Genomic DNA, 7785 nt, shown 5'->3' with positions numbered 1-7785 from the left:
TGATTTTAAATGAAAATATTAGCTAATTTTGTTGGAAAATAAGTATTTGGTTGTTAACAAAAGTTTAACTCAATACTTTGTTACATAACCATTGGGGGCATGACAGAAGTCAAACGTTTTCTGTAGGTCTTCATAAGGTTTTTACACACTGCAGCTATTATTTTGGGCCCATTCTTCCCTACAAATCTCCTCTAGAACAGTGATGGTTTGGGGCTGTCGCTGATAGAAATGGACTTTCAACCCCCTCCAGAGATTTTCTATGGGGTAGAGATCTGGAGACTGGCTAGGCGACTCCAGGACCTTGAAATGCTTCTTACAAAGTCCCTCCTATGTTTTCAGCTAGTGAGTTTGGGATCATTTGAATGCTGAAAAACCCACCAAAGTTTATCATCTATGCCCTTGCCAATGTAAGGAGGTTTTCCCTCAAAATATCATAATATATGGTCCGATTCATTTTTTTCTTTACACAGATCAGTCGTCCTAGTCCCTTTGCAGGAAATCAGTCCCAAAGCATGATGTTTCCACCCCCATGCTTCACAGTAAATTCTGCATTCTTCCTCCTCCATTCATGACAACTCGAGTTTTTACTATAGACTGTAAAAACAATAGACAGCTCAAACCCTCCCTTTTTGGTTCCCCAATAGGAAGTACTTCTATTGAGAAATAGACAGTTATTACTCAGTCATTTTATTTGTCAGAATGAGCATTCTTCTTCTGATACCTTCTTCTCAACATCTTCTTTCTAATGATAATTTAAAGAATATTTTTTCTATTTTCTTACAACTGACCAATCAGATGCCTCAGTAAAAGAATGTGGATCTGATGTTGAACGTCTGAGGCGTTTGATTGACAGATTTAGGAAGGGCAGCAGACCTAATCCATGCGTTCTGTGAAAGGCCTTTTCCTTCTTATTTAGCAATACTTTTTAAAGCGTTAAAAAAACAAAGATTTTCCCATATCTCTCAGGCTTAACGCGGGTGAACCAGGAGTGACAAACGGTTAAAAATAAAAATAAAGGTTAACAAATGCAAAATGAACATTTGCAGATTCAAATAATCAAGTGGTTCACTTCTCAAAGCCTTGTACAATTCTTTAGAGCCCCCGTTACTGACTGCATAAACGAAAAGCTGAATACAGTCTGTGTTTTCAATACACAAATTTGCAAAACTTTATCGAAATTCTAGAAATGTCATAAAAGAATAATTTTGTTATCAACCAAATACTTATTGTCTACCATAATTTACAAAAAAAATATTTAAAGATCAGATAATGTGATTTTCTGGATTTTCTTTTCTCATTATATCTCTCATAGTTGAAGTATACCTATGATGAAAATTACAGGCCTCTCTTATCTTTTTAAGTGGGAGAACATGGACAATACTTTGAATACTGAATGCTTTTTTGCCCCACTGTAATTGTTTTCGAAGCCCTGAAATGAAGCCTGATCAAAACAAAGCAGGCATGGAAATGACACCAGCAGGCCCAATATGCCTTCATTGCTAAAAGGTCATAGGTCAAGAGCTGTTTTAAATGTAAAGCGCATGGGCAAAAGATATACTTTAGATCTGTTCGAGTACACATGTGCTTCATCTTAATTATGTTATTGGAAGAGTCTGTTTCTCCTATGCTTTGCTGATATTTATATGAAACTTTGATGGAAATAAACACGATTAAAATAATTAAGAAATACAGACAACTATTGTGCAAGTCTCTTTCCTCTTTTAAAAGAATTACTCAGTCCTGGGCAAAGAGTATACACAAATGTTAATTAAAGTTTAGAAAATATTGTTTATTTTTAATTCAATATATTTATGGGGAATGATTTGGATCTCAAAGGCTTGATCCTAATGGCATTAGTTCTTCTGGATTTACCTGTGTCTCCTGTGTGGAGGTTTGTATTTGACTCTTATCTTTGGATGCATTTGCTTAAATACTTTATTTATTATGTTTTTGATAAATGGATGTATTTACATTAGGCCTGCACAATAAATCACAAATGTATCTTTATCGCAATATCAAGCTGTGCAATATGCATATCGCAAAAGTCAGCAAAAATTGCAATAAATGGTTGCCTTCAATGTGCTAAAACAGTCTTATAGCAGCATGATGTATTTAACGATTGAGATAAATCCATTTATGCATTTAACCAATCAGATGGACGCCTTCCAGTTGTTGACCAATCGGATGGATCTCCTGTATGTTAGATGATCGCTTCCTATGTAAATGAGGGTCATTTAGAGCAGCGGTCCCCAACCTTCATTGCGCCATGGACCAGTTTGATGTCTGGCAAAATTCTCACGGACCGGTATGTTATATGTGGCGGACACACGCTGCAGCAATGGTACAATAAAGGCAGAGACACGTGATGAGACGTACTCTGCACTTTTATTTTGACACACTAAACATTGTCCATCGCAAAGGTGTCATCATCCTCTCTCCTTCTCACACTCATGGTGCTAAAAAGAAGTAAACACAACAGGAAGAAATAACTAAGGGTGAAACAACACAACTGCCAGATGAAAGGACCTGTAGACAAAAAGAAACACCCGTGCTCAACCCTATTGTGACCAAAGCAGGCAAAGGGGATTGATTGAATTCCCTGTGATGCCACCCATAGGAAAAATCTGTTGCTCATATGTTGCTTGATCTCGTCTCTTGAGATCAGTTTGAGCGTCTCATATTCGTATCATTCTGTGATCATTTGCTTCTTAACTCTTGCTCCTAAGGGTCCCTTAGGAGCAAGAGTTAAGCTATAATGAGAAAAGACATCACTGAGACAAATGAGGTTGAGTTGAGATAACGGTTTGAGCAATAATTAAGAAGTGGGAGAGACGAACCTAAGACGCTCATGAGACAAATCTGAGAAGAATGAGTCCTAAAAGAGATCTCATCGTTGTCTGTCTGATGTCTCTTTCATGTCTTAATCATTTCTCTTGAATGTCTAACCAAAGCCGTTAATGAGAAGGATATTTGAGATATATTTGAGAAAGAAAAGAGAATTTATTTTTATAGCAATGGTCGCCAATCCTGGTCCTCAAGGGCCACCATCATGTAGGGTTTAGATGTTTCTTTGCTCCCCAGATGTGAATCAACAGGTGATTAACCACCTCCTGCAGAACTTGAGGAGGCAATTCAACCACTGCAGCAGATCTGTTGGAGCAGGAAAACAGCTAAAACATCCAGAACAGTGACCTTCAAGGACCAGGATGGGAGACCACTGATATACAGTAACAGTAAAAACAATACTAGAAATGTAAATGCTTTACACTTTATTTGGGCAGCACCATCATCAGTACAGCATTTTAATTGTGGTAGCAGTATTAGACACTTTTTAAAATATTAAATGCATTAAGTACATGAACCGTGGCATACTCAATCTGGTTGACACGCTGGTCATGAATACTTCCAGATTTTAAACAACACACTGAAAAAAAAAAACATTATAAAAACATAAACATAAAAACATTCTCTGAAACTTGCAGACTATCAAATCCATGAACCAATTTGAGAACCAAATTAAGATTAAAAATAAGAAAAAAGATGGAAGAGAAACCAGTCCGCATACTGTAGATCATAGCAGTGGCCTTAGAACCTGCTCTGCCCTACATTTGCTGACAAAGGCTTTCTTGAGCTTGGCCTCTTCAATTTGTTCCCAACCAGGTAGAGTGGCACATCTTAGGACATCAGCTGTAAGACAAGAACATTAAAATCTGGCATGAGTAAATTGATAATAGACCGCACATAACAAACAAAGATAACACTTCAAGCTCGAAGCAAACTGTAGTTTTATAAAAGCAGCTGCATAATGCTACCATAAGATTACGTTTCTGTCATCCCTAAAAGCAGCCACACGTCGCTAGAGAGGACATCTGTTTCAGTTAAAAGAATTGAAATGCAGCATTCTATGGGCATTAAATATTTAACAAATAAGGTTCAAATCTGTTTCATTTCATTTTTCATGATACAGTCCAGATCAAACATTTAAGAAATGATCAAAAGTCTCATTTTGCATGGTTGGCTCTTAACAAGGGAAAAATAATACCCATGTCTTAATTGGGACGCTGAGGGCTGATCGTGTCAGACGGCAAACTGTGGAATAAGATATTTCAACGAATATATATTATGCTATGATTAAGAATTTTGTGGTCAATATTTTTTGGATTGTTCAGAATATTTCCATTAGTTTTTTAAATTAGAGCACTTTGGCTTAGGTCTTTGTTCTGTTTGAGACTGAAGAATTATCCCTTAGTGGTACAAAAGTAAAGATTGGAAAAAAGTCTGTTATACTTAGAAAACTTCATAAAGCCACCCTTTAAATTGTATTTTATTTCTTTTAATGTGACACAATCTTGCTATTTAAATCAAATTACCCCAAAATACGGATTTTCAAAGCTAAATTTTAAGTTAGCCAGGGCTGCTCATTCCTGGTCCTTGGGATCTATCACCCTGCCTGTTTTCCAGATCTCCAAGCCCTGCTAGCTGTTGATCAGCTCAACCAGATGTCTCCACATACTGACTGAATGAACACACCTGGTCCAGGTAATCAGCAGCAAGCAATTCAGTGAGAGTTGGAAAACAAGCAGGCTGGTAGATCTCAAGGACCAGGGATGAGCAGCCCTGAGTTAGATTAATAAAAGATTAATTAGAATAATTAACTGCAGGTCATGATTAACTAACCACACCCAAAAATGAATCGCATGACAGCACTCATAAATATGTACCTTTGCAGAAACTCCAGGGTTGAAGCCAGCTCAGTTGGATAATGACGGTTAATCAGAAGTAGCTTCTGAACATCAGTCATAGTGCTGCAATGTTGTTGTGTACGATGGAGCGGTTCCAAATGAGCATGAACCTCCTTGGGGAAAAGCAAGACTGTCCTAAAGACAGAACAATGGATAAAGTAAACATGTCACTCATGTACAGTGTACAAAGACAAAACCTTTAGAATAATTTAACACTGGAAACTTTACTTACCACATACAATAACAGTTGGAGTCAACGGCACCTGCTGCAGCTGGACCTCGTCTGCATCTTCTACAAGAACATGGCATCCTCCTCATTAAAGTAGCAGAGCAGAAGAAAGCGCATCTCTTTAACATCTCATCTCTTCTGAGCAGCCACTCTGCTCTCCCCGCATCATCTGCAGCCTTTTAGAGTTTGGAAAAACGTCTTGCTTTCATCATTTCTGCAAAAAGAGTGCAAACCATTTCCTTCCTTAGTCTTGGGCCAGGTCTCTTTCCCCTCTGCACAAATTCCTCAGAAAACTTACTCCATGGAATTTCAAAGCTGTCCTCCCAGTCAATGTATGTACAGTCCTCGGCTTCTGGAAGATGTGGATGACAAACTTCTCGGTGACTATAACAAAAGTGATGATGATTGTGTTGGTGAGGTCTCAACAGATGACGATGTGCTGTTCTCTGGCGTTTGGTCTGCAACAAAAAACAAACAAACAGTATAAGTGTATTAAGTTTATACTGTACTGTCAGTGTGTTACCATTCATATTCATATCCACTTCCGTGCATTACAAAAACTCATTTGTAATGTTTGACACTCACATTTCAATTTCCAGAGAGCAAGACGTTTCCGGGCTTGAACAGGTCTCAAAGCTGGCAGCAAGTCAGCCTCTTCTATGAATCGTAGATCCTCATACAACTCCATTTATTCCAATGGACTGCAAGTGTTCTTCCAGGATGTCTTTTGTGGCTCTGGTAGGACCTCCATAATGGCAGTGTGGAGGAACATGGGTTCTGATTCACTCATTTTCACGAGTATTTAGATCACCTTGAATCAGAGAGGGGAAAAAAACATCATGTACACACATTTTATACAGCACAAAGTAAGATCTGGAAAGGTTTTTAAATATGATTTATGATTCACTAAAATCCTCGTACATATCAGTGTTGACATTTGTTGGCTTAGCTACATCTGTGCTCTCTAAACATCTCCACCACTGACAGAGGGCTGAGAACATGTTTCCCTAATATGCATACTTACATTTTCAGATTATGCTTTCTAGACATGTGAGCAGTTAATGATGACTTTACTTTAAACACATGTCCATAACCAGTTTCAAAAGATGACATGACAGGCCAAACGTCTGCAAGATGATCTTTTAAACAAGATAAAAGCTTATACAGCGTAAAAATTGAACATACAGTGAAACTGCACATTTTGAAGTTTGCAATAATGGAAATGGTCTGTGGTGTCGTCACACTGTGAATGGGATGAACCATGCAGACCCTTAACTTAATGAAGACAGAGCAAAATGTCTTCCAACAGTTACTTAGCACTCACGCGTTTGGAAAAATATCGAGGCTCATTCCTGTAAACTCTGCACTGCAAATAACTCTTCAATGTCTCTATTTTTATTACAAAAAGCACAAGTAAACCTTTATAAAATGTAATAATTACTTATACAGCCAAAGCCACCGCGAGTAGCCCAGACGTCTGCATTACTGGCAGAGCTAGCTTAAACACCTTTAGCATTCAACTGAGTTCAGAGTTGGAGGAAAGAAATCGCAAACTTACCGTGCAAACTTCAAAGATTTTATTTGAATCTTTTCCAGACAAGCAAAAAAAGTGTTGGAGATTCATCCCACGGATTGTTAAAACGCAGAAAAAATACGACAAACGGTCGTCAAAAGTCTCTCGTTCTCTGCACTTCTCCCGCTTGCAGATTCCGGCCCGTTGGTGACGTCAACCAATGAGTTTTCCCTCCCACCGTGATCAACCAATCAGAAATCTGTGTCAAGTGAGGCTGTGATACAGTTTAAAATTCAAATCGGGTTACTCCAGGCTTCTGTTTGTTCAATATGATGCAGACTAAAATCAAGAAAACAGAAAATATTTTCAGCTTGTTAGGCTGCATGAAGGGGGATTTTTAAAGACAAAGATAAAGTAACTCAAACTGAACCCCATAAATCTGTACCGTCCTAAAGTTGATTTATTTATTTGATTATTTTTATTTGTGTATTTTATTTGTTTCAAATGTAAGATCTATTTTTTGTTCACTTTAAGGTGATCCAAATATGATCCCAAATGTCCTTTATTTAGTTCAGACATCAATGTGTTAAATGTTTTATACCCACCAATATATAAGTGTGTGTATATGCACTTATGCGTGTATGCATGTGTGCCAGTGCATGCGTGTGTTTGTGTTTAACTAAACCTAGCACCATTAACCCAACATACATTCTTGTTCATTTATGTTTATCTAAGCAGTCAAAAAAAAGTTTATTAAATCGACACTGCAACGTTGTCTTGAAATTTCATGTTTTTTAAAAAGTTTCAAAAATATGTCTTTTGAGGACATGACCGTCTTAATGATTTAACTTTTTTTTCTTGAAATTGTAATTAAGTTATATAAATATGTAAGCAATAAACAACTTTTTTAAGTTGAACATAAATAAAATAAAAAATGTTATTTTCTCGAGATGAACTGTAATGGTGTCATCATGAGACTCATTTTAGGGCTCGTACTACTCTCATTTTTCTTTTTGCTGAGACAATAAAAAAATAGGCTAAAACAAGATCTAAATTATTGAGCAACGAAAGACAGAACCATTTATGTCTTTCACTGAGACGTAACTGAGATAGGGATTTGAAGTAAGGATATCAAATTGAGACATACTTGAGCGCAACATAATATGGCTCATTTTTCTCTCAATTGAGATCTGGAGAAGAGACAGTTGTGAGAGAATTTTGAGATCTCAAACAGTGCTCACTGTGAGACTTATTTCTCAGGAGAAATGTTTGAGAAGAATGAGAAAAGCAGTTTAGTCTCA

The 7785-nt window shown here is 37.2% G+C and overlaps 1 long non-coding RNA gene across 3 annotated transcripts; it reads right to left on the bottom strand.

The window, feature by feature from the left end:
• Positions 1-3043: 3043 nt before the first annotated feature.
• LOC111946322 lies at positions 3044-6980 on the bottom strand. 3 transcript variants are annotated; one of them, XR_002871996.1, is made up of 6 exons: positions 6530-6971; positions 5557-5782; positions 5270-5429; positions 4975-5185; positions 4722-4877; positions 3049-3687 (listed from the first exon to the last, which is right to left on the bottom strand). It is a non-coding gene; the product is annotated as an uncharacterized LOC111946322 (long non-coding RNA). The 3 variants fall into 3 exon arrangements; XR_002871997.1 differs by having other exon boundaries at positions 3044-3687; positions 4975-5147; positions 5557-6980; XR_002871995.1 differs by having other exon boundaries at positions 3044-3687; positions 5557-6979.
• Positions 6981-7785: the final 805 nt, after the last annotated feature.

This window comes from Oryzias latipes, chromosome 18, assembly GCF_002234675.1.
Source record: "Oryzias latipes chromosome 18, ASM223467v1".
Taxonomy (NCBI): Eukaryota; Metazoa; Chordata; class Actinopteri; order Beloniformes; family Adrianichthyidae; genus Oryzias; species Oryzias latipes.
The sequence above is the reverse complement of the archived record's forward strand: the minus strand, read 5'-3'. Positions and strand labels throughout refer to the sequence as shown.